Below are 25,926 nucleotides of genomic sequence, written 5' to 3'. Positions count from 1 at the left end.
TCTCCGCGAGTCGGAGCTCGCCCAGGCTGGGGCCCCGGGGCAGCCGCGGCCGTGAGGGAGGCGCGGAGCTGGGGGTGCCGGGCGCTGCGATCCTGCGCCCCGAACTCCGAGACCCCGGTTCGTGGGGTGCCTGCTTGTGGCGCCCCGTCTGACTAGCTGGGACCAGTCATGAGCCGGGTGTTCGAGCGCTGTGCGGTATTGCCTGTTGTGTGCGCAGGCCGGGCAGCTGGCTTCGGGAAGGCAGCACCCCAGTGCGGTCGTCCGGTGTCCCCGCAATTGCCTAGTGTGGGAAGCCCCTGAAGGGGGCCTCAGGGATACACGGGTTGGGGGTGAGGCCTGCAGAATTTGGGTTTCTGGAGGAACTTAACACCGCCAGGCAAAGGAGACCACTAGCCTCTTCTCTGGGAAGGCGGAGATGTGGACAGCTGGGGGCCACCCCTGTGAGGTCTACAGGACTAAAACAACACTTAGAGTTCCAGGATGGCTTATAGCCTAATGGTGGGGCGCTTTCTTAAAGGCAGGGATAGATGGAAAGCTGTCAAAACAAGCACATTTAAAGTTGAAATAAAAGCTGGCACCGTTTTTCAGACCGTGCAGTTGTGCGGCTGGTATCGGAAGAAATATTACCTCATTGGCCCCCTTACACCTTTTTTGGTTTTGTTTATTTATTTATTTAAGCAGCCAGTCTGTTTTGCTAGCATTGCCCTCGGGAGCTGTGTAGTGCCCACAGCGGGGAAAGAAAACTTACGCAAGGGTTCTAGGCACTTCTGAATGTGGAGGGAAAGTGTACCTTGCCGGATTTTCCACGCATGATTCCCTCCTTTCTTTGGACCTGGTGATGTTTGTTTACTGGTTCTAAGCATCTACTTACATTTAGTTTTTGCACAAAATACCCTCAGTTGCCACAGGGTGTAGTTTGGGGATTAGAGAATGCTTTTGGAGAAAGCTGCTAGTGGCTTCATTTTCCAAGAATGTAAGTCATTTCCTTTCTGTGGTTTCAGGGAGTTGATATTTCACAGCATCAAAACTCGGTGGGGAAATTTTTCCGTAATACATCTGTCATTTAAAAGGCTTGTGACTTTTGGGTTTTTCTTCTTAATAACAGTGCATAAATTTAGGCCCAGCTTTGTTAAAGGAACAAGAAGGTTTTTTTTGGTTTTCCTTATCCGGAATCTAGAATATTGAGACTGCTGTAGAAAGTTTTAACAACCAAGACCTACAAATGGCTTGCAGGATGGAGAATGGGGGAGGGGAAGAGAGCTGGAAGGGCAGTGAAACAGATGCCTTTTGCTCCTTTGTACTAAAACTTCTAGCACCTAATCATTTTCCTTGGGTGTAGTTTTGAAAAATGACAGATTTCTGTTGAAAATGAGAATACTCCACAATTGGAGATAGTTGACATTGAAATGTGGGGGGTTTTTTTTTGGGGGGTTATGTTTGTAAATATACTGACTTCATATTTCCTAGTAGGATTATTAGATAGAGGGAGATTGCAGGGGATATCCCATATCAAGTTATCTGCAGGATATCTTCTCCAAAAAGTTAAATTCTTCCCCCACCGGTTTTGAGTTGCTTGCGGAATACCTGTGATCTCACACTGTTGGGCCACACTAATGGGCAATTCTGGCAGGGCTCAAAACATTTTGGCACAGGAAATCTTTCTGTCTTCTTCATCCCTTCCTGTTGGGGGCTAACCAGTAAGACACCAGCTTCAAGTACACAATCTTAGCATGGAGAATTAAGGTAGCCCTAGTTTTACAGGAAAATGCCTTGAAAGCATCCTGAGCAGGCGTGAGCCCTGCCTTTAAGACAACATGCCAGTGTGCTATATAGGTTTTAAAAAATCTGTCATTCAACTGGGCTGGCTGAATTGGGGGCTGTTGTAGACTATTCCACATTTAACTATGCTTATTGAGCTTTTGGCTTTCAGAACTTATGACATAATGGGAATGCAAGTTTCAAATAGATTGTTTTTGACTGAGCCGTCAGGTTTAAGTTTTGTGTAAATGACTCCTGCCTCACAGCCAACTCTCTGATAAAGGAATTCTTTGTAGTTTTCAACTTGGATGTTATACATTTTGATTTCTAAAGCTCTCTCTGTGTGTGTGTGTGTGTGTGTGTGTTTAAAGTGAAACCTGCAAACAATTATTTTATTACATGAAAGCCAGTACCAAGAAAAGATTAATTCAATCCAGATGTAAAAATGTATGTGAATTTTAGATTTGGATGATCTCAACAAGTTTCCCTTTTGTTGATGACGCTGCCTGGATCCCAGATGGCATCCACAAATTATCCCATAGGCCCGTTTCTGAGTTGAGAACCACATTTCATTGGCTTCTTCCAAAGTCACTTTAATGTTATTTTAAATCTCCAAAATAGAAAGCTTTCTGAACGAAAGCAGAGAGGGTTCTTGTTATTCCCATGGAAGCTTCCCAGGGACCCAGTGCAGTACAAGCAGTCTGTTCCTTAGTGTAAAAACAGGAGGTATAAAGCATGTAGGTGGCTAGCCTTGAAAAAAGCTTCTCTTTAAGTTACCGGATTCCAGCTTTTCTTTAACAGGAAAAAAAAAAGTTTCAGGTGCTTATAGTCCTCAATAGAATCCAGCTGTAAGAGTTTGTGGTTTCAAGCGTATTTGGTTCTTGTTTGACTAGCCTCAACCCTCTGCCCCCTTCTTTGTCTGAACAAGTAGTTTAGAAGAGAAGATTGATCGGTTTGTTTTTCAAGACAGTTTCTCTATGTAACAACTCTAGCTGTCCTGGAACTCACAGAGATCTGTTTGCCTCTACCTTCCGAGTGCTGGGATTGAAGGGCATGCACCACCACTGCCTGGCCTGACTCCTAATTTACACCTGTGTTAAAAGGACTCTGATGCACGTTTCCCACCAGTCTTTGTATAATTATGGAGTTTTTGTTTAGTTTTGTTATTATTATTTATTTATTTTGGTTTTTTGAGATAGGGTTTTTCTGTGTAGCCCTGGAACTAGCTCTTGTAGACCAGGCTGGCCTCCACCTCACAGAGATCCACCTGCCTCTGCCTCCTGAGTGCTGGGAGTAAAAGTGTGCCCCACCACTGCCCAACTGTTTTTTGCTGTTATTTTTTTTTAAATAAAACATGAGACAGGTTTTTGTTGTTTTGAGACAGGGTCTTACTATGTAGCACTGACCTATGTAGACTAGGCTGACTGCAAATTCAGAGAGCCACCTGTCTCTGCCTCCTAGTGCTTGGATGCTGGGATTAAAGGCATGAGCCACCACACCTGACTTTTGTATAACTATGTAATTTTGTAATTTTGCTGTGTTCTCCTTATGTACAAAACAGGAGATTTCTGTGAAAGAGTTTTGTTTTGGGTTTTTTTATTCATGTACTTTCTTTTGGTTTTTGGTTTTGTTTTGGAGACAGGGTTTCTCTGTGTAGCCCCTGGCTGTCTTGGAACTCTCTCTATAAAACCACGCTGGCCTCGAACTCAGTGATTTGCCTGCCTCTGCCTCCCGAGTGCTGGGTCTAAAGGCATGCGCCACCACTGCGCAGCTCTGTGAAGGAGTTTTGTAAGTGAAATTTTAATAAAAATGTATCTTCTCCAAAGCTAAGTATTGCCAGCCTTAGTGGCCAAACTTTGAAGGGTAAGAGATAGTTGAAAGGGCTTTTATAATTGCACATTACCCAGGGAAGAGCCGATCTATATAAGTAAGTAGAAACAAGTTAAAGGGGTAATTTGAGAGGATCTAGGTAGCAGAACACTGAGCATTGGGTTGCATGGAGAATTTAAAGTTAGAAGGATAGTGAAAAATCAGCTTTGTAGTAGGGAGAACTTTCTATTGAAAAATAGAAATTGAAAGAATAATATCTTTCTTAGCTTCACAAAGGTCAGATTTGGAATTGACTTGCCTAGGGTCTGTATACAGCCTAGAATGGGACTGGTTGCTGATTGATTGTTGTCCTGGAAACCTTTGCCTCCCTTATTGTTGATTCACTAGTTTGCTGTTAAGTGTGAGGAGCCGAATGCCATTATTGCTCACCTCCTGCCCAGCTACTTCATGTTTTAAAGAATGGAAATTTTTTGTGTGTAAATGCTAATGATTATACAGATATTTAATTGGTCTCTACCATTTGGGAAAGCTATTAATACATGCTTGATAAAAACTGTGGAACCAAAGGGTTCTTCACCAGTAATGGCTGACATTAGAGAGTTTGAGATGGAAGCAGGCATCTGTACATCTCATCTTTCATGATTTCATGGTGTAATTACTTCTAGTGCAAGTTTGTATATGGTCACTCTTTATGTGCATCAAGTGGAGCCAACATGCAATATATCATACTGATCAAAGGGAGATTACAGAACACTCAGAAGGGAGAAGAAAATAACTGCTCTGACAGCTGGCTGTGAAGAGAATAATGTGTTGAAACAAATTCACAGGTGAGCCACTTGTAGTCCTAAGGAGATGGCAGAACAGGAAGGCAGTGTTGTCTCCAGCTCAGCATTTTCTGGCTTTTTCTTTTCCTATTTGCGTGGCTGTTGAAGCAGAGTTCAAACAGTAAGAAACTAGGGAGAGACTCTGACATTACCAGGAGATTGTGTTAATGTTTGCATAGGACAAGATTCTGATCAGAAGCGTCGACTTAGATGCAGAGTACCCTGAGTGGCTTACCCTGGCATACTCTCGGATGTTTTCCAACACTTTTATACTTTATATAAAACCCGGTGTTTTGGGCTGGAGAGATGGCTCAGAGGTTAAGAGCACTGACTGCTCTTCCAGAGGTCCTGAGTTCAATTCCCAGCAACCACATGGTGGCTCACAACCATCTGTTATGAGATCTGGTGCCCTCTTCTGGTGTACAGATATACATGGAAGCAGAATGTTGTATTCATAATAAATAAATAAGATATATTTTTAAAAAAACGGTGTTTTGTATTACCATACAGCCACAGTCTCCCATGAGAAAAAAGTCTTCACCTAAGTGAAGCTAACTCAGGAGCTGGCTCTTTGGTCACATTGAATGAAATGTAATTAATATTCTCCCCACAGGAAACAGCATGTGCTGTACGGTTGCTGTGGCTGGCTGGCTTTCTTTCACACCTTTTAGTCCTTGTTGCTTTATCTCTTTGGATCTGTTGCTCACTTACTTATAACCAGAGAAACGCACAACTCGGAATCATGTAGCACAAAGCGATCTGGTCCAAGGAGGACCATTATTCTGACTTCTTACATAATAGGCTAGTTTAATCTGTTCCTAGATTTCATCTAAATGCAGTCAAATATAAGTTGCTTGGTTTTCTTATGCCTTTTCCCTTTTGGGGGTTGGGTGGTTAGCCCAACAGTGTCACATAATACATAGAAATTGATGTAGGTAGTGGCGATTCTTTTTCTTATATTTCCACTAATTAATACATCCAGTTTCTCCATTCCGTTAACAGACAGTTGGGTAGTGGGGTTAATATGTAGTGACTAATGTTTTGATGGCTCAAAAAAAAAAATTGATTACTTCAAAACTGAGATTATAACCTTAACATTAAAAGCAGCTAAAACAACAAAAATAGGATATGAAATGATTTTTTAAGAAAGTAGTATCAACACTGAAGATTCAACAGGGAACTCAAACTTTATGGGATAGAGTTTGAAGTCTTATCAGCTAAACAGTGCCAGACTTCAGCTAAGCATTGAAGGTAGCGAAAGAGGCCTCAGGTGACATTATCGGCTAACCCATCGTTTTTTAGAGGTGGAATGACTCACAGCACGTCTCACCTAATGACCATGCTACAGTGGAAGCATCTCAGGACCCAATGTGGTCCAGCCAGCAGCTAGACAGATGGGGCTGCTGTTCAGAACAGTGCAGGATTTGCCCTGCAGGGGAGAACATAGGGCTGGAACCCAGTACTTCTAGTTCTAGTATGCCTGGAGGCTCAGTACCTAGAGGTTGGTTATCCTGTTTTGATTCACTGCATGGTGCTGTATGGCTCTGCTCAGGTAGTCCAACCTGTCAGTCAGAATGGATCTGTAGTAAGGCAGGATTTCAGTGTCCATAGGTCTGTCCATTAGTCTGTCCGTCCATCCATCCATCCATCCCCACACCATGCCCTCTACACTGAGCTATTGGGATTTCTCTTTCCCCCTTCCCCATCTCATCTTCCTCCTGTCTAGGCTGGCCAGTGACATGTTGAGCTGCGAACAGCTGAGTGGGTGTCTCAAGGACCCTGTCGATTTGTTTTCTTACTGGTCCCAAGTGATCTAAGATGATCTCTTAACTTCAGAAGATCCTGTCTCTAAAGAACGTTCACAGTTTGGATTCCTGTATTTATGCTTTCTCCCTTTCTGCAGTTTCTCTCCCTCTGCATCTTCTCCCCTAGCAAGTACATGTCCTCAGAAGCAGCCAGACTGATTCCCATTTTCTTCACCAAACACAGTGGTGAAGTTCTGATGCTGAGTGCCGTGGCCTGCCCCAGAAAGCACTGGGATTGGGATCTCACTGAGAGACCCGATGGATAAAAAGGAAGAGCTTGCAAAGGATGCAGATACATTCTTTCTCTCATGTCTCCCTGAAGAATAAAGGACATTTTCATGGTTCCAGACCAGGCTTAACATTTCAGTTTAGGCTCATTAAAAAGGTGGAAGTGGATGATAAAATTACAGAAATTTTTACCTGAGAGTATGTCACCATCAGCCCTGTTGGAATGAGGCACTACTTTCAACAGTAAAATTTTGTCATGTGTGATCCTGAGAAAATGTTCAAATATACTGACCAGAGATCTATAATCCCAACAGTTTGCTCAATGAAATTACAAGAGGAAGGACTCTTTTTTTTTTTTGCTTCTTGGGAGATGTTTTTTTTTTTTCAGATTTTTTTATTTGAATTAGAAACAAGATTGTTTTACATGACAATCCCAGTTCCTTTCTCCCTCCTGTCCTCCCCTACAACCCCCCCCCCAACTAAAACCCTACCTGTGACATATCCTTTCTGTTCCCCCTGGATGGTGAGGCCTTCCATCGTATCCTTTGGGATAGGGCCTAGGCCCACCCTTGTGTGTCTTGGCTCAGGTAGTATTCCTCTATATGGAATGGGCTCCCAAAGTCCACACCTACGCTAGGAATAAGTACTGAACTAATACAGGAGGTCCCGTAGATTTCCGAGATCTCACTGAAACCCATGTTCCTGGGTTCTGGATCAGTCCTATGCAGGTATCCCAGCTATCAGTCTGGGGAACAAGAGTTCCCCAATGTTCAGGTCAGCTGTTTCTGTGGTTTTCACCAGCCTGGTCTGGACCCCTTTGCTCTTCACTCCTCCTTCTCTGCATCTGGATTCCATTCAGTTCAGTGATTAGTTGTGGGTGTCTGCTTCTACTTCCACCAGCTTCTGGATGAGGGCTATGGGGTGGCATATAAGTCAGTCATCAATCTCATTATCAGGGGAGGACATTTAAGGTAGCCTCTACTCTGTTGCTTAGATTGTTGGTTGGTGTCATCTTTGTAGATCTCCAGACATTTCCCTAGTAGTGCCTGATTTCTCTGTAAATCTAAAATGTTTCCCTCTATTATGGTATCTCCATTCTTGTTATCTTCTATTCTTTGCCTGACTCAACCTTTCTGCTCCCTTATGTCCTCTGCATCCCTCCTCTTCTCCCCTTCTCATTCTCCTAGCTCCCTCCCCCTTCTTCCCGTGCTCCCAATTTGCTCAGGGAATCTTGACCCTTTCCCCTTCTCCAGGGGAACCATGTATGTCTCTCTTAGGGTCCTCCTTGTTTACTAGCTTCTCTGGCAGTGTGGATTGTAGGCTGGTAATCCTTTACTCCATGTCTAAAATCTGCATATGAGTGAGTACATATCATGTTTGTCTTATTGTCTTATTGGGTTACCTCGCTCAGAATGGTTTCTTCTAGTTCCATCCATTTTCCTGCAAATTTCAAGATTCCATTGTTTTGTTTTGTTTTGTTTCCACTGAGTAGTACTCCATTGTGTAAATGTACCACATTTTCTCTATCCATTCTTTGGTTGAGGGGCATCTAGGCTGCTTTCAGTTTCTGGCTATTAAAAATAGTGCTGCTATGAACATCGTTGAACATATGTCCTTGTTGTATGAATGTGCTTCTTTAGGGTATATGCCCAAGAGTAGAATTGCTGGATCTTGTGGTAGACTGATTCCCATTTTCTTGAGGAGTCACCATACTTACTGATTGAGGAAGGACTCTTATAGGTTGAGGACTGTATAGAAGAGAGGCAGGGACATGAGGTGGCAAGACGAGGTTTTTCTGTGTAGCCAGCCCCAGTTCTTCTGGAACTTCACTCGGTAGGCCACGCTGGTATGGAACTCAAGAGTTCTGCCTGCCTCTGCCTCATCAGAGCTGGGATTGAAGGCATGTGCCACCACAGGCCTAAGGATGAGGATTTTTTTTAAGTTGGCATATATTTATTTTACATAGTGATAGGTTTCATAAGGTGTTTTCATTCAACTGTATCATGTGATTTGGATATATTTACCCCTGCCCCCCATGCCCTTCCTTTATCCAGTCACCCCCCCCACACACACACACACACACAGGGTTTCTCTGTGTAGCCTTGCCCATCTTGGAACTCAGTCTGTAGACCAGACTGATCTCACACAGATATGCTGGGATTAAAGGTATACACCAACACCACCCAGCTTTATCCAGCTATTGCTCCTGTTTTCAAGTCACACACACATGTACACATTCATACACTTGAATATGAATGATTTCATATATGTATATGAGATCTGGGAACCACATATTAGAGAAAACCAAAACTGAGTTTGTTTTATTTCACTTAATATGGTGATGTCCACATTCCTGCCTTTTTCCTGCAAATGATAGACTTTATGATTGGCTAAAACCCATACACATACACACACACCAGATTTTTCTTCATCCATTCAGATGCCAATAGGCACCTGGTTGAGTCCACAATATGGCTGTCATCATGAGCAATGTCTCTAGTATGCTGACCCAGATTCCACTGGGTAGCTTTGAAGTCACTCCCTGGATTCCAGGCTCTGCTGTTCTCATTGGGTAACTGGAGAAATGACTTGTGCTTTGCATTTCCTTCTGCTGTAAAATGATGGGTGATAGAAGTATTCATTGCCCCACACAGTTCCTGTGACTAGATGAAATGGTACATGCAAAACAATTGGCCTGGTTTTTGACATACAGTAAGCAGTCAAGTGGTTTTAGCTATTATTGTTGACAGGGAAACTAGGGATAGAAAGATGAATAGGCTTCCTAGAGGTTGCCTTTGTTTACTACTAGGTCATTGGATTTTCCTCTCGGGAAAAGCAGGCAATAAAGCCTATTTCTGTTCAAATATTGGCAGTTTGTTGATGCAGAAAGAACACCTGGACTTTCCCATTGATCACTAATTGATGGAAGGAAGTTTCCTGAGTTCTCTTCTAATTGTTTTCTTTCTTTTTACAGATACCAAAAAGCAAACCTGCATATTAAAAATAATCTCTCTATGTCATTAGTATATTGGGTAAAGTACTTTCTAACTGAAAAGTGGCAGGGGCCCTGCTTTCTGCTCATACACCTTGCAAACTTTCCCATGAGCGCTTTCAAAGAAAGCCCCTATTACTGGTGTGAGGCAGTTGCTTGTTCCTCAGTCCCCTCCCCATTGGCCCAGTTTATATGTACTGTGAGTCAAACCTCTTAATGACTTTCTGTTATTGGGTCCAGAGTTTAAGATTTTTAAAACCATTCATTCAGAGGAAATTAATAGTCTGAAAGTTTCAGAGGGAGCATTTAAGCAAAAAGGAACTTAACTTAAGCACATTGGGAAGATACATTTACATCTAAACAGCGTAATTACCAACTTAGCTATAGGCCCGGATGAGTCGTGCTGTATCATTCTGATCTGTTTGGGGGGAGGGGGGTTGCTACCTCACATGACCTCTTCCTGCCTATGCACTCTGAAAATGTCAGACCTTTGTAAACTGAACACTTTAAACATGTACACCAGATGCCACAGAAACTAGGTTCAGTGTCTTTTTGAAGTGTTCAGCAGACCTGTACTAAGTAATTTCATCTGCCTGGCCAGTGAAACACATGTGTGGGGAAAGGGATTAGATGTTTCTAGGTAAGAGTTGCATTGCACCTCAGTTACTAGGAAGCATGCGGTGGTAGCCAAGTGTATAATATCCAGCCCCAGCTTTGGGTGCTGAGCCTGTGGTAGGTAGTGAGCCAGGTTGAGCTCCATCTTCAGGAACTTCCCTGGGGTTCTGGAAAAAGCCTCAAGTATTAGAAGAAAACCAAAAAAAAAAAAAAAAAAAAAAAAAGACTGAATGTTTAAATTCCATTGTTCGTTTAACATAATATACAACCAGGATATGCCAGATTATGTTGTGGGCACCAGAGATACGTAAGTGAACAAAATAGAGAAAAGAATCCTACCATCATGGCTCTTGTACTCTATTAAGAGATAGAAAGAAATACATTTTATGTGGTTAGAAGGTCATAAGTATGAAACAAAAGGTGGTCAAAAGAAACGCTGATCCAGGGAGATAGGGACATTACTGGTTGGGGTACAGACACTGCTGTTGGGCTCCTGTCTGATACGTTCTTGGTAAGTTAAGAATGCTCGGAGTTGGCCTGGAGAGATGGCTCAGAGGTTGGGAGCATTTGCTGTTCTTCCAGAGGTCCCAAGTTCAATTCCCAGCAACCACATGGCAGCTTCCATGCATGCAAACAGAACACTGTATATAAAATAAATAAATAAATCTTCAAAAAAAAAATGCTGGGAATTGAAAGTGTAATTAAATGTACCTAAGCTGCACAGTGCCAGGGAAAGTGTGAGTTGTAGAGTTGTGTCTTGTGATCAGCTGCATTCCTGCAGCATAGAGGGAGGGAGGTTGGGAGGTTGGTTCTGCATGTTACCAGCTGGAGAAGTGTCAAAAGTCAAACCTTGAAACATGGTTTTACTTACTGTATATCAATTTTACATCACAGGTTTTTTTTTTTTTTTTTAGTCAGATTGTCTACAGTGCAATTAGACAGGCCTCATTGAGAAGGTAACGTGAAGGAGCCATGCAGAAGTTCTGAACAGAGCATTCCAGCAAGGGGTGGTGATGGCTCAGATGGAACATGTCTGAGGATAGTGAGCAAAGAGAAGACTAGTGGAACTTGGAGAACTTTGGTGACTGTCAGGTAGGGCCAGCCCCAGCCATTAGAAGGACTTTGGTTTTTACTCTGAGTGAAGTGGGGGCCATGAGGGTTTTGAGAAGGGGGGGTTGGGGGTGGGGGTGCTTTGACCTGTGTCTTGATAGAATTACTGACTGTTGTGGAGGAAATGCAGGAGTGGTCAAAGGTAGAAATGGGGGTGCCAGTTAGCAGCTGTTGTAAGTAATCTGCCTGAAAGATGACAGAGAGGAAGTGGGGAGAAATAGGCAAGAAATCTGTGAAGAAACAGCATTTTCTGATCATCTAAGCCCTGAGACCAGGCTGTCTGGCAACACCTAAGCATTTTGCTTCATTGTACCAGTGACTGAGATGGGCTGGGTTCCCGGAAGCTGTTTTGACTGACTTCCAAGTGGAGAAGCTGAGGAGGAAGGAGGGTTGGCTGTGGAATCTGGAGTCCAGGGAATGGGTCCAGAGTTTGGAAGTTGCCCACAGAATGTGCATAAGATAACTTGTACAGACAGAGAAAGGCCCATGAGCAAAGCTATGGGGCAGATAGATAAGAATTTGTAGTTGGTGGAGGAGAAACCAATAGTCCAAGGAAGGCGTTTAAGCGGAGGAACTTATACATTTCCAATGGAGTGAGCCCTTCCTTGAGTATTTGATGTTGTTACTAACACTATTGTCCACACCATGGGCAGAAGAGTTGTTTTTCTGACTGTGGTGATATGCAAGGTTAATCCTGGGTCAATTTATCAACAGACTTGAATCTAGAATGAACGACCAGAAGGATAGCAGGGAATGGCCCTGAAGTCAGGTAGATGTCTCCAAGAATAGAGTGTGAATGAGTGGTGTCACTGTTGCTCAGAGATCAAGCAGAGTGAGGTTGGAGAGTCATTCTTTGGGCTCGTGAAATCATTCTAGACCAAGGCAAAAGCTGTGGTGATAGCAAGGGTAGGGACAAAAACCCAGTTGGAGAGAGTTACAAGAGAATGAAAAGTTTATGAAAGGTAACTTTGTGATTCTGCTGCTTATAAACATTTAATATTGGTTGTGTATATTTTAATATGGGGCAGTATTTCAGAAATGGGATTGTTGGAAGCCATGGGGGCTTCAGTGGGCTCTGACAGGTACCTTTAAGCTACCCTCCCACCCCCACCCCCAGTTATTGTTAGTAAGACTCTGGTACACAGATGATATGTAGTCTATTTTGAAATAAGAAAACCATTCTGATGCAGTTTTGAAGTTCCAAATTGAATGCCTTTGGCTAAAAACTGTATCCTGAAAGCACTTTGCATGAGTATTTTGCCTGTGTAGTGATCTGTTCCTGAATTCATCGTATGAGTTCTTTTATAGGAAAGAGAGATGTGTGCTTTGAGGTAGTGTTTTCTGAAATAGCAGTAGGTTTAGGGTGTCCAGGCTATGCATAGGGCCCACTTTGGAAGTCCTCATTCACAGAGTAGATTAGGATTAAGGGTTTTCAAGAGTCAAGACAAATAATAAAATTCTCTTTCGTGTTTGTTCTATGCTTTGTTAATGGTTTTCATCATGATCATTATTTCTAAGCATGTGATTAAGCAATTTTTGTAGTTCTGTATTTTATATCATAATTGGACACCAAGAATTTTCCCTTCCTGGAATTATGTTTGGATTATAATGCTAATTTATGTAATACTGACATAAAAATGAATAAACACGACTGTGATACTAATTATCTTTCTCTAAGCATATTAAAACACCCACACTTAAGCTTTGACTATGCAAGAATGGTTTTTGATGCATTAAAAGCTTACAAGTGATTGGGAGAATTAAGACTTTGTTACACGTATTTGACTATTGTTTGGTAATAAAAAGATTCTTTAGAAAGTCACTAATTATGGAGAAATGCTGGAAAGGGCAGAGACTTCATTGGCAGTGGGTTATGGCACATGGTTTTTGAATAGTGGAGCGCCTACTGCTTATAGCCTATTTCCAGTGGACTGTGGTTTATGTCAACATTCTTGGGCACTGCTCTGTCAACACCTTTTTATTATCATTTTGCATGTTTTTTCAGCTGACGCTTGCAAGCCACTCCACAGTTAGTTAGATGGTTATAATTGAGTTGTAGCAGGGAAACACAGGCCAGTGTGAAAGGGTTCTGCAGTGCCGTGTTTTCTATGGTAGATGCTGTGGTGTGCTGAACTTTAAGCAGATTTTGAAATCAGTGTTGAGTCTCTTCTTTCAGGGACTGTAGGATGCTATCCAGATTTCTTAGCATGGGATTTTTCATGCCAAACCAAAGTTGTGTGCCTGAGGCCCACCAGCAAGATTGGCAGCAGACATAATTTAGCTTTTAACACATTTATTTGCCAGCATTTAAAACTTGGGAAATTTTGACATTTTAAGAATTGTGTTTTATACTTGCCCTTGAAGAGTCAGAACCCCTGGCAGTGACCTTCTTTGTGTGGGCGTGTGCTCTGCAGCCCAACAGAGAGCCAGTATCCACATCACTAGAGTTGGGCTGCTTGGTCTCACTGTAGCTTGCTTCATCCAGTAGGCTGTGCGTTTGATGGACGTGTGCTGTGGCTAGTTATTTTTTCCCAGTGTCATTTCAAAGCATCTTCCGTCTAAGTTAAATTGTCTTCTCCATCATTCTGTGTGGCACTTAACATCATACTTCCTCTTCTGGGATCTCCTTCCAGAATCTAGGCTCTGTTCCATTTCTCCTCACAGCTGAAACATGGCACCAAGCACCTGGCACTTTGTACAGTCATCTTTGCATGAGTTACCTAGATCACCCCAGTCTCCTCATTCATTTCTTGAAAGTGAAGACCATATAATTTACTAGTACCAAGACAGTTTATTTTAGATTTACTAGATTAGCTATTTTGATTTAGTTTCTAGTGCATACATAGTACTCTATAATTACAGTGATGGTATAGAACTAGAAAAGAGCAGTGTTATGTAAAATCTCCTCAGATTGTACTTTCTAGATATATTATTCCCAACCCTTTGCCATAGCATTTGCATAATCTGCTTGAGTATTCATTTACTAATACTTGGGTTACCTTCAGTATTCTGTGCTATTGTGTAGGTATTAGTGGTTACCTTCGATATTCTGTGCTGTTGTGTGGATGTGTAGCCTTTCCAGATTAATGAGTCATTACTGCTTACCAGCTTGGGGAGGTGTATGTTTCATCTTAATGATGAGCACTTTGAAAAGTCCAAGTTTTTTCATTCATTCGACAAATAATGTGTACATTATAGTGTCCACTCCTTAAAATCTTACATTGTTATTCTAGCTAAAAAGCTGGATTACCTTTTTTTTTTTTTTTTTTTTTTGACTTTTGGAGATGGGTTTTTCTGTGTAGACCTGACTGTCTTGGAACTCACTCTGTAGACAAGGTTGGCCTCAGACAGCCTCCTGCCTCTGCCCCCTGAGGTTTTTTGTTTGTTTGTTTTTAAAGACAGGGTCTTGACAGGCGGTGGTGGCACACGCCTTTAATCCCAGCACTTGGGAGGCAGAGGCAGGTGGATCTCTGTGAGTTCGAGACCAGCCTGGTCTACAAGAGCTAGTTCCAGGACAGCCTCCAAAGCCACAGAGAAACCCTGTCTCAAAAAACCAAAAAATAAAAAAATAAAAAATAAAGATAGGGTCTCATTGTGCATCCCTGGCTAGCCTGGAACTCACTATGTAAACCAGGTTAACCTTGAACTCACAAGTCATCCACCTGCATGAGTATTGGGGAGGCTAAATGTGTGTACCACCATGACTGGTCCTGAAAGGTAGATTTTTTTTGTTGTTTGTTTTCTAAGATAGGGTTTCTCCGACGCTTTGGAGCCTGTCCTGGAACTAGCTCTATAAACCAGGCTGGCCTAGAATTCACAGAGGCCTGTCTTTGCCTCCCAAATGTACCACTGCTGGGCTAGAAAGGTAAATTTTAAATACTAGAATACATAATGAAAATTATTGCAATAAGTATACAACAAACCTGGGTGGTGGTGGCACACACCTTTAATCTCAGCACTCAGGAGGCAGAAGCAGAGGGATGGATCTCTGTGAGTTTGAGGCTGGCCTGGTGTACAGAGCAAGTTTCAGGACAGCCAGAGCTATTGCACAGAGAAACCCTGTCTCAAAACAACAACAAAAAAAGTATACATCAGGATCTTAGTAGAGATTGCTTTAAATGTTTGGGAGAGGGCAAAAGGAGGGGGTATGACAGTGACCAGGTTCTGAAGTCCTTTGTCTTCCCGTCTGTTCTCCAACAGAAGATTTTAAAATAATCATAATATAAAAATATAGCCTTTGGGGAAAAAAATGAATGAAGATTTAACTAAAAACAGGGGGTGGGATGAGACTGTTCAAAAAAGGAAAAACAATTTTCCAAAGAGTTTTCTTTAGCGGTTGTGATTGCAGTAGTGTTAAAGGAAAAAAAAAAAAAAAAAAAAAAAAAACCCTAGAAATTGTTTGATGATTGAGTCTGTTTTCAAGAGCAAATAAAGAACAAAGGGGAAGTTAGGCTTAATTTCATAAAAATAACTTATTTTATGAAACTATTAACTGTTTGAAAGATATTAACAGTAAGGTCTTTTCTCATTGCTCTCAGAAGGAAGCAATAAAAATAAATGAACACTCCTCCCCTATGAGAAGTGGGTAGCACCTTTATTTAATGGTTCCAAGCTCATAACTGAAAAATAACGCTATTTCTCCATCTGATTTCTTTAGGAAATATTATCTTGGGAAAAGACTGAGCTGTGGAGTCAATGATCTTTGTACAGAAGATACACACCAGTCTCTGGGTTTGCATAGATTCCATCACCAAAACCAGAAATGGCTCATGTTTTCCTTCCAAAAAATTATTTTAACCAAACCTATCTAAATACTATGTTAAAGTTCTTTCTTTCTGCCTTTCTTTCTTTCTCTCTTTCTTTCTTTCCTTTTTTCATAGTAAAGTCAGCTTCAAGGTGCCAGTTTGAAGTTTTTGTTAAGGAATTCAAGTTACTTAATAGAGATTTTTTTAAATGGACAGATTTTAGGGAGTATTACTTCAAGTAAACTGAGATTTTCGAATTTAACATTAAAAACTTTTTTTGAAAAAATCAAATTAAGAGACAATTTTTTTTTCAGAAATGTCGAGTGTCTAGAATTTACTGTAAATTCTAAGTCCATTTAAAACAAAGCCTTTCTAATCTCCAGAGTTTATTTTCTGAGCCTACATTCATTTTAAACAGCTGAAAAAGGACATTTAGATGATTTGTAACTCACTAAGTTACTGCTTTTTCAGATGCCCAGAGCAACATTGAAAGAGACATGTTCGTGAAGTCACAGAGTAAAACCTAGTCCAGAGAGCTAATGGAGGTGACCCCAGATAGAGCCTCAAATCCCGTTTAATAACAGCTTTGTTGTCAGAGCTCTATGTAGGCCTGCTTCCCAAGAAGTACATTGTCAGGAGCATCAGAATGGTAGAGACAGAGATCTAAATAGTACATTCTGTTCTATAATATGTTTTCTGTAGAGTAGATTTGGAAGTACTATTTTAGATTTCGAAAGAGAGTAGAAAGGCTGTGAAATCTAGTTTGATCACTTTGGTGGGGTGGCAGGGAGGGGGTGCCTTGGGGCTAGCCACCCTTTTGGGGCACCCAAGTCCTGATAAGGTTTTGGGATGGTGTCTCACACAGTGATAACCATCTGGAGGTCTTTGTGGTTTAACAGGTAGGCATTGAGCAGCTTGACAACAGGCAGAGGCTCCAGTTCTCCCCTTCTGCACTCCTTCCCTGCCACCTGGGGCTCTGCTGGCTCTTGACCTGTGCCCATCAGTGTCACTACTTTACTCCTTCCAAGTAGGGTGAGGTCATTCAACTGGCATTTGGATTTACATCTTTGGCAAATCTCATGTGACCTGCTGACCCATAAGGGGCAAAACCAGCTACAGGGAATGTGATCTGTCCTAAATCTGGCATATGAGTAAAAGCTATCATCTTGTAACAGTGATACATATTCAGCTCTTAATATGTGCATTGAAAAAAAATACAAATGTTGTTCCTTAAATATTCAAAAGGCCCTTAGTAGAGGTGGAGGTTTTATGACTATCAATAGAAGATAACAATACTGTGATTTCTCAATGTAAGATCTGTCTTTTGAAATGCCTGAGTTTGGGGATATTGTGTAACAAAACTTTCTGTGGAGATGCTACACACTCATCTGTTCACCCCAGATTCAGAGCCCATGACAGACCAAAGTACTGATACCACCAAAGACCAACTTGGTGAACCAATGAGTTTGATGGGGTTACTTACAAGAGCAGAAATGACTCAAATGCATCACCAAAGCCGATCTCAGCATGGGTGACAGCTCACAAAGACTGGGAACCTGAAGCTTGGTCTGGAAGCAAAGTACAACTCTAAGAGCAAGATGCATTTAACATGTATAAGTTTTCTAAACAATCTGAGAACTGAGTCTGAAGATCAGTAATAGCAAATAGGTGTAAAAGAGAACCTGTAAGGAATGAGTTAAATGACAGAACACCTTTATCCTGTGCAGTTAGTGACAACCTCAGAAGATGATACTCTCTTAAGTCCTGTACTCTTTTCCTACCACTAATCACCTTGTTTGATAAAATAATTACAGTATTTGAAATATGTGCCATATTTACTATTGTTTTTAATCCCTTTAAAATTTATTATCCACCCATTCATCTGAGATAGATTCTCATTACAAAAGGCTAGAGCCTTTTGTCTGGCTTGAAACCACTACTCAGACTAGGCTAGCCTCTAACTTGCCACAATCCTGCCTCACAATCCTGCCTCAACCTCCCAAGTACTCTTTTGATACTTTAAGCAGCCAATTTTAGTTTCTGCCAAATACTAGCAACTTACTTTCTTTAGCTCATGTTTATTTTGACAGAGGGAAGTTTTATTTCAGTCTAACTAAAGCCTGTCTTTTCAAACGTTTTCAACTTGACACAGAATTCCAGGCCATTGCCCTTTAACCACAAAAAGCAAAGATATGTGTAAAACTTTAGACTATAGATCCTTTGTTGAATGCAGCTGTTATCTTGTTACTTTATCAAACTGGCTAAAAAGGAATCTAAAATGAAAAGCGTTTTGAAATGATTGCTCATTATATGTTTAAAGAGTAGACATAAAGTTGAGCAACTTCATAGTTTTAAAACTGGAATGCAGAAGGCTATGGAACTCATGAGATAGTGTAACTAGTGTTTTGTGGAAGTGTTCTACCACATACCTTCTGTAGTAGGACATTTGCTCACACATTACTTTGAAAATGAAAACATGGATGACTGGTCTCAACACTGCCAGAGATTTTGCTGAAAATCAAAGATGAACAGGGCAAGAACCTAGCACAGGTCGACCAGAAAGACAAAGGAAAATATACATAACACAGTGTTTCGAGGGTTATGCTACATACAACTGCCCTCCTGCTTTTTTCCACAAATTATCTTCTGCTGTTTGAAACCCCCCCCATCCCCCTTGGGTTTTTTGAGACAGGGTTTCTCTGTGTAGTCCTGGCTGTCCTGTGTAGACTAGGCTAGCCTAAAACTCAGAGATCTACTCTCCTCCACCTCGTGAGTGCTGGGATTAAAGATGTTCAGAATTCTTGCTCAGTGGTAACCGAGTCTTTGTTTTATGAAGTAGCCTTGACTTTGTCTCAGTTACCAAATTACCATTACTTCCTACATTTAAGTTCTAAGGTTGTTTAAGCTCAGGGTTTAAGATAAAGCCTTGGGCTTACCATTTGAGCTGATTTTACATTGTATTCTTTTCACATATAACAAGAGGTTTGAGGTAATAATTGCTACTTAACATATGGCACTAGTAGATATGTAGATTCATTTTTAAACATTTACTTTTCCTCTGACAAATTACATGCATGGAAATAAAGTTCACAAATTATAAATAGATAATTGAGTTTTGGCAAATGTATTTACTCATGTAACCAACAAAACAACTAAATATAGAATATTTCAGTGGTGACCAAATGTTTACTGTGACCCTCTTTTTTAGTTACATCCCCATTCCTCTTTCACCTTGCTTTTGTACATGGTTTCTTCTGTCATTTAGTATGCGTGTTTGGGGGATATCAAGTTTTGTTAGAGATTTTCTGTGAACATGTTCATGGGTGATCTTTTTTAAAGAAAATGTTCTTGCCAGGTGGTGGTGACAGCACATACCTTTAATCTCAGCACTTGGGAGGCAGAGGTGGGAGGATCTCTTGAGTTTGAGGCCAGCCTGGTCTAAAGAGCAAATTCCAGGACAGTCAGGGCTACACAGAGAAACCCTGTCTTGAAAAACCAAAAGGGAAAAAAAAAAAAAAAAAGAAAGAAGGAAAAAGTTCTTAAAGCTTTGATTTCACCATTGGTTGCCCATACCAGTAGTTTCTTCTGTCATCTTGGGTGGCATTCAGTTGTCATTTGGCTCATTCATTCCCCTACTGATGAGGTATATTTGGATTGTTCCATTTTAGAGCCATGATAAAGTTACCATAAATATACACATTCATTTCCTGTCTTAGTTGCATGATGTGTAAATATGTAACCTTAATAGAAACTGCCTATTTTTTTAAGTGCCTTGTGCCATTTCAAAGTCCTATGAGCAATGACCAAGAGTTTGTCTTGCTCCGAATTCTTGGTATTGTTGGTCTTTGCAGTTTTATGAGTATGTAGGTAACTTACTATGGCTTTTATTTGTTTCCTAATGACTAATGATATTGAGCTTCATTTCAAGTGCTTATTTGTCCTTCCCATACAGTCTTCGCTGAGATGACTATTCAGATTTATTGGTCGTATTTTTAAAAAGTTGTCGGTTTGGTTTAGTTGTAAGAGTTGTTTGTGTTATTTATGGGCTTGTTTTGAAGCAGATGTCTAAATTTTTTTTCCAGTTTGAAGATTTCTTCATCTTTAAGGTGACTTTCAAAGGGCAGAGTTCTGTGGAAGATTGTGTGTGTATGTCTGTGTGTGTGGGTGGGTGGGTGTGTGTGTGTGTGTGTGTGTGTGTGTATGTGTGTGTGTGTGTGTGTGTCCTAAGAATGTCACAAAGATCCAGATGTTTTCTGTAAGTCCAGGAGTTTATCTTTTTAAATGTAGGTCTCCAACTCATGGGAAGTTAGTTGTTGTGTAAGCACTATTGTAATTTTTCCCCATGTACTTAGGTCTAATAGTTTCAGTACCATTTGATAAAAATGTATTCCCCATTGAGTATCTCTGGTTTTGTTTGGTTCCATTGACCTACACCTGTCCTTAGACACAAGTTGTTCTCCTTTGCTGCTACATCTTTCATAAGAATTCTGCAAATGAGGGCTGGAGAGATGGCTCAGAGGTTAAGAGCACTGGCTGTTCTTCCAGAGGTCCTGAGTTCAATTCCCAGCAACCACATGGTGGCTCACAACCATCCATTATGAGATCTGGTGCCCTCTTCTGGTGTGCAAATATACATGGAAAAAGAATGTATTATACATTATAAATAAATAAAAATCTTTTAAAAAAAGAATTCTGCAAATGAGCTAGTAAGACAGAACTACTTTGTTGTCTTCCAAATCATTTTAGCTAATTTTGAATTGGCTTGTTAATTTTTGTAAAGAAAAAGCACACTGCAAGGTTTTAAAACTTTATTTTGAAATAATTTGAGACCTGCAAGAAATTCCAAAAATAATTCCATTTTACCCTTTGATAATCCCTCCACTTGGTGAAAAAAAATTCTTAGCAGTATATATGCTTCAAAACTAGGAACTTGACATTGGCATAATATTGTTATCTATGCTATAGACTTAGACTTACTGTATTTCCTCTTGGGTTCTTGAAGTTTTTTGTTTCGTTTTGGGTTTCTGGTTTTTGGAGACAGGATTTCTCTGAACAGCCCTGACTGCCCTGGAACTTGCTCTATAGACCAGGCTGTCCTCAAACTCAGAGATCCCCGCCTCTGCCTAACAAGTGCTGGGATTAAAGGCGTGCACCACTGTGTCTAGCTTCATCTTTGACCTTTTTATTTTGCTGGACTCAATACACCAAGTTTTGTTAAGTGTGTCCATGAGAGATGTTGGCCATTTTGTTTGTTTTTGCTATAATGCCCAGGTTTTGGAAATGCTGGCCTCATAAAAAATAATTGAGAAATGCTTCTTTAATTTCCTAGGAAATTTATATAGAATTGGCATGGTTTTGTTTTGTTTTTTCTTTAAACATTGATAATAGTTGGAGGGATAGCATCTGCACTTGGCATTTTCTTTGTCAAATTTTCCTTTGATCTGTATGAAGATAGTGGTGTATTCAGATAGCCTGTTTCTCCAATGAGCTTTGGTAGATTGTGTCTTTTGAAACATCTGAATGAATTGTTCATACATCTGTACCAGTTGCCAGGTTTTAGTTTGGACTCTATTCTAGCATGTGAGCTCCCATTTGGTCCTCTGAAGATTTGAAGCTTGTAAGGTATTTTGAGTGTTGCCTTCAGACTACAGCTATTTCAGATACTTGCGATGGGGAGGGCCTTCAGAGTAAGCCATCTGCTATCATTCATGCTAGAGGGTTGTTCTCCCTGGCTCATGGGACCGAGAGCCATTTCAAGACCCTGTGAACACTGGGGATTATTTGGCCTATTGCTCTCTGACAATTCTGTGTCTGGCTTTGTGGGATTTTTTTTTCCACACAGGTACCAGTCAGTACTTGGCTGGTGATTTCCAACATGTTCTCCCCACCTGCATAGATCTTGGGTTCTTTGTCTCAGCATCCTCTTTGGTGTTCTGTGCTGCCCAAGCCCAAGCCTCTACTGCTCCAGCTCCAATCTCAATCTTCTCTCTCAGTGAGACAGAAATCAGCAAGAACTAGAAAATCCTAGATAATGGTGTTGTTTGTTTTGTTTTTAATCTTTAAAACTCCTCAAACTAGAAGGAATGCTTGTGAAAATATGGAGAGCAGAACACTTAGAGGTGTTTCAAGCATGATGCTTGTGATTGTGCTGATTTTGAAGCATGTTCCCGGGAGTACTCATCTGCTAATGGAAATTTGTTTATAGTACATCCAGAGTATATTGCTCCTGTTGCCAACGTGAGACCAAGATGAAGATCAATGCTGCCGATGGATGGCCTTATCACTAACGTTGATAACCTGGAGTGCAGGCTCCCTCTCTGGCTGCTATGCACAGCAGCTTGGGAGACTGCCGTCCTTTTTGCCCTCAGAGGAAATCACTTCCAAACTCTAAATAGATTGCATTCAATTGGAAGATGGCTTTTGAAGGAAAGACTTGTTGGGAGGTTTTTAGGTCATCTGACTATTGCTCCCTGTATGGACAGCAGATAATATTTTGCAGATCTTATGAGAGAGGAAAAATTCTCACTCAGCTCTCCAAAGTTAGGAAGCTCAACATTAGGGGTAACATGCTTTCTTAACTCATTCCCCATCCCTAGGAGCTGGAATAATCATTTTGAGACAGGGTATCACTATGTAGATCTGGCTGCTCTGGAACTCATTATGTTGAGTAGGCTTGCTTCAAACTAACAAAGATCTGCCTGTCTTTGCCTCCCAAGTGTTGGGATTGAAGGCGTGCACCACTCTTGAATTTTCACTCAATGAAATATTTGACTGGCTTTGTTTCTGGCTCACAGATGAAATGGTTTTGAGGCCACTAACAATAGATAGGCTTGTCCAGGTAAGGATCGAGAGAGTTCATGGGGTGGCATTGGTCCTGCCGTGAGTGACAGCTGGCCACGGATAAGCTACGCATCCAGTTTGCCCAGGCTGAAAGTCCCTGGCTCATCTCAGGAATAGTTGCCTTTCCGGTGTGATCACAGTCTTATGAAAAAAAAGTACTGAGCAGAGGTGGGGTAGTTTCTGGTTTTGTTTGTCTTGGGACTTTTTAAAAAACTGTAACCTTCAAGGCTGAGGGATGGTTCCATTTTTTTTCATGGAAGATTAACCATGTTAGTGTAGGGTAAGGTGTGATTCTGAGTTCCTTCCTCCACACCCTGTAAAATCCAGACTGTAAGTCTCTCACAGCATCAGCGGGTGATTACTGTAAGGAGGAATGTGCAGTGTAGAGGGAGATGCACATCACGCAACCAGAAATTCGGTGAGCAGGTGGGTCAGACCGAGGTAACTTGCCTAGGCTGCTCATGACTCACTTTTGTGCTTTATCTGCCTCCCATACCGGAGGGCACAGAGGTTCAGTGCGTGGCTTCCTTTCCATCCCCCTTAGGAGAAACGAATAATCATTCAGTTGGCCTTGATTTTTATCTTATTTCAAAACCCCAGCAAAAAGAGTTACAGAAATAAGACTTGGGAATTGGCATGGGGGAAGCAGAATGTTAACCCCACAGGTAAGCATCCTTCAAAAATGCAGTCCAGCTGGCAGACTTGGCATATTTATGGTCGTTACCTTCCAAAAGTGAGTAAGCCGAGGGAATTAAATTCTGGCTATTGGGTAAGAGAGAGCTTCAGGGCGAAGATTCCCCAGGGAACAACATAAGGGCCACAGCTGTGGCTTCCCACCATCTCCCAACAGCCACTCTAACAGTGACACACACAAACCACCTTGATCTCCTCAGAGCAGACTGGCTCATGAATTTAATGACTCTTTAGGGACTGTTGACCAAAGCTGGGCTGGGACAGACATATTTTTAATGTGTCTGATAGAGATCCCTGTGTGAGAGAAGCTATAGTGAATATTTTGTGAAGCTGTAAAAAATAGGTCATGCAAAGAGCAAACACTTTTACCATTTTTCTTAAGTGCTTTTTAAGCCATAAATCACAGTTCTGTCTGTATATGACATTTTTGTCTCCAAATCATGTATTCAAAGCAAAATCCCCAAGGGGGTGTAAAACAAGATTTCATAGCAACATAAAGCTTTGTTAGAAAATTTTCCTTTGAAGCCTGTAGATAGTGCTTTTGATCTTTTACTGAAAAGGGTGTCTGTCCCCAGACTACATGTGTACAGGCATGTGTACAGACTGCATGTATGTATGTGTGCATGTACATGATGATACCATGTGGAACTGCTACGTTTGGGTGTGTCTGTGTAACAGTATAACCTCAGTCTCAATACATATTTATATATGGGATATTGAATTTTTGCATCTCAAAGTCTTTCTCTAGCTTCCTAAGTTTTCCTGTAAAATTCTTTGACTGTTAGAGTGAAAACAAATTTTATTAGCACTTGAGTATGTTTGACGTAGTTAAATACTTCCAAATGTTTAACTTTCTGTTAAATATGTATTGTGCCTTCTGAAGAAATTTATTTAAATTATCTCATATCCATTACTGTTTTAAACTAAGGAAGGAAAATCTTGCAAGGAAAAGCCCAACCCACACCAACAGGGTCATTTGGTCAAGTGCCAGTTTCTTCACCAGTCAAGTCCCAGATTCAAATAGTCTCTAGGAGGCAGCGGTAAAGATGTCATTGATTGTACTTTATTACAGCATTTTCATTTATTATCTTAGAAACTCAAGGCATGAACACACATGTTGTCACTAAATTGTCTCCTAAGTGTTCATTAGCGCTCAGTGCCCTTGAGGCTGTTTTTCAGTTTCAAAGCCATGATAACATTTATGTGGTGGGTAAAATATTTTATGTGAACTTAGAATGTGATACACTGGGTGTCCTTGTGAAGTGTGGTAGGCAGTCATAGCAGAATCACCTATATTTCTCACCCTTGTATATCTCTTTAAAACTCAGTTGCTAGTATGTGGTTATTTTATCAACAATACCCACGGATTGGTTTTACTTTCTAAAATTGGAAAGTCACATAGAATAAAGTGTTTATATGTAATTTTTTATATAATTTTGAAATGAATCATTCCTTTGCTTCCTTTGGTAGTCTTGCCATGTGCGTCCTGTCTTCCTAAATGAATCATTCTTTATTTTTGAACTTGCTAATCCTAGAGATAGAATCATACATATTTCTCCTAATCTTTTTTGTTCATCATTTTTGAGATTTTTATTTGTTCGTTTGTAGCTGTTCATTCATTTTCCCTGTGAGTGGTTTTAATGCAGAATATGTTACTCTTGGCAGTGGATGTCTCTGTTTCCAACTTGTATGTTTATTGTTTTGAGGAGCTACTTGATGATATGGAAAATATGCAGTACCCCAAGAAAGCAGCTTCTCACATGTTTCATTCAATCTTTCTTAAAGGTGCTATAATTATGTTCTCTTTGGACAAAAATAATTTCAGGAAAAACATCCAAAAAGTTAATGTTAAAATTCCATATATCTTTTTCTTATATGTGTATATCAAATAATGAGAATTTTACAACAAAATCATCATCTACAAAACCATAATTCCTGTGACAGATGGAGTTGAGTACCAAGTCCCATGAATGAAGGCATCAAAGATTTCATTGTAGAAATTAGAAGCAGACACGTCTCAGTCTAGTGTTTTCCCTGAGCGCAGCACTTTCTGTTGGCAGTGTCAGGCTAGGAGTTCATGTTGGTTGAAAGGAATTTTTGTGCCTCTTTGCTAACCCTGATATGACTTTTGAATGCAGATGGCTGTGGAAGTGATGTTTCTGTGGTTTAGAATTCATGAATTTTAGCATTGCTTTTGTCCTTCCTGCTGCCTGCCTATCTAACCTCACCATCTCAGCTTCCCCACGGTACTCAATTTTGGTTTTAAAAGTCCATTTGCTTAGGGGAAGTTGATTCTACCTCCGCTGTAGAGGCTGTCTTGTTCCTGCCTTTTGATGGGGCGTTGTGACTCATGACATTAGTTGAATATTCTTATTTGCTACCTACTACATGATGCCAGTTTAGATAGAACTGATTTCAGGGCACCAGGAAGAAACTAGGTCCTAGATGACATGTGTGCTCCTCCATCAAACCCACATACAACATTA

The 25,926-nt window shown here is 40.9% G+C and overlaps 1 protein-coding gene across 7 annotated transcripts in view; it reads left to right on the top strand.

Moving 5' to 3' along the window:
- Frmd6 (FERM domain containing 6) overlaps nucleotides 1–25,926 on the top strand; it is a 74,357-nt gene that overhangs the window by 786 nt on the left and 47,645 nt on the right. For 4 of the 7 annotated variants that reach the window (XM_027418202.2, XM_035445934.1, XM_027418198.2 and 1 more), the window contains exon 2: nucleotides 10,967–11,144. The exons of 2 other annotated variants lie outside the window; for them this stretch is intronic. The gene's annotated coding sequence lies outside the window, so the exon portion shown is untranslated. The remainder of the gene's footprint in view (nucleotides 1–10,966; nucleotides 11,145–25,926) is intronic. One more of the 7 variants, XM_035445932.1, reaches the window with a different exon arrangement.

The sequence above is a fragment of the Cricetulus griseus genome, chromosome 5 (assembly GCF_003668045.3).
Source record: "Cricetulus griseus strain 17A/GY chromosome 5, alternate assembly CriGri-PICRH-1.0, whole genome shotgun sequence".
Taxonomy (NCBI): Eukaryota; Metazoa; Chordata; class Mammalia; order Rodentia; family Cricetidae; genus Cricetulus; species Cricetulus griseus.
The sequence above is the reverse complement of the archived record's forward strand: the minus strand, read 5'-3'. Positions and strand labels throughout refer to the sequence as shown.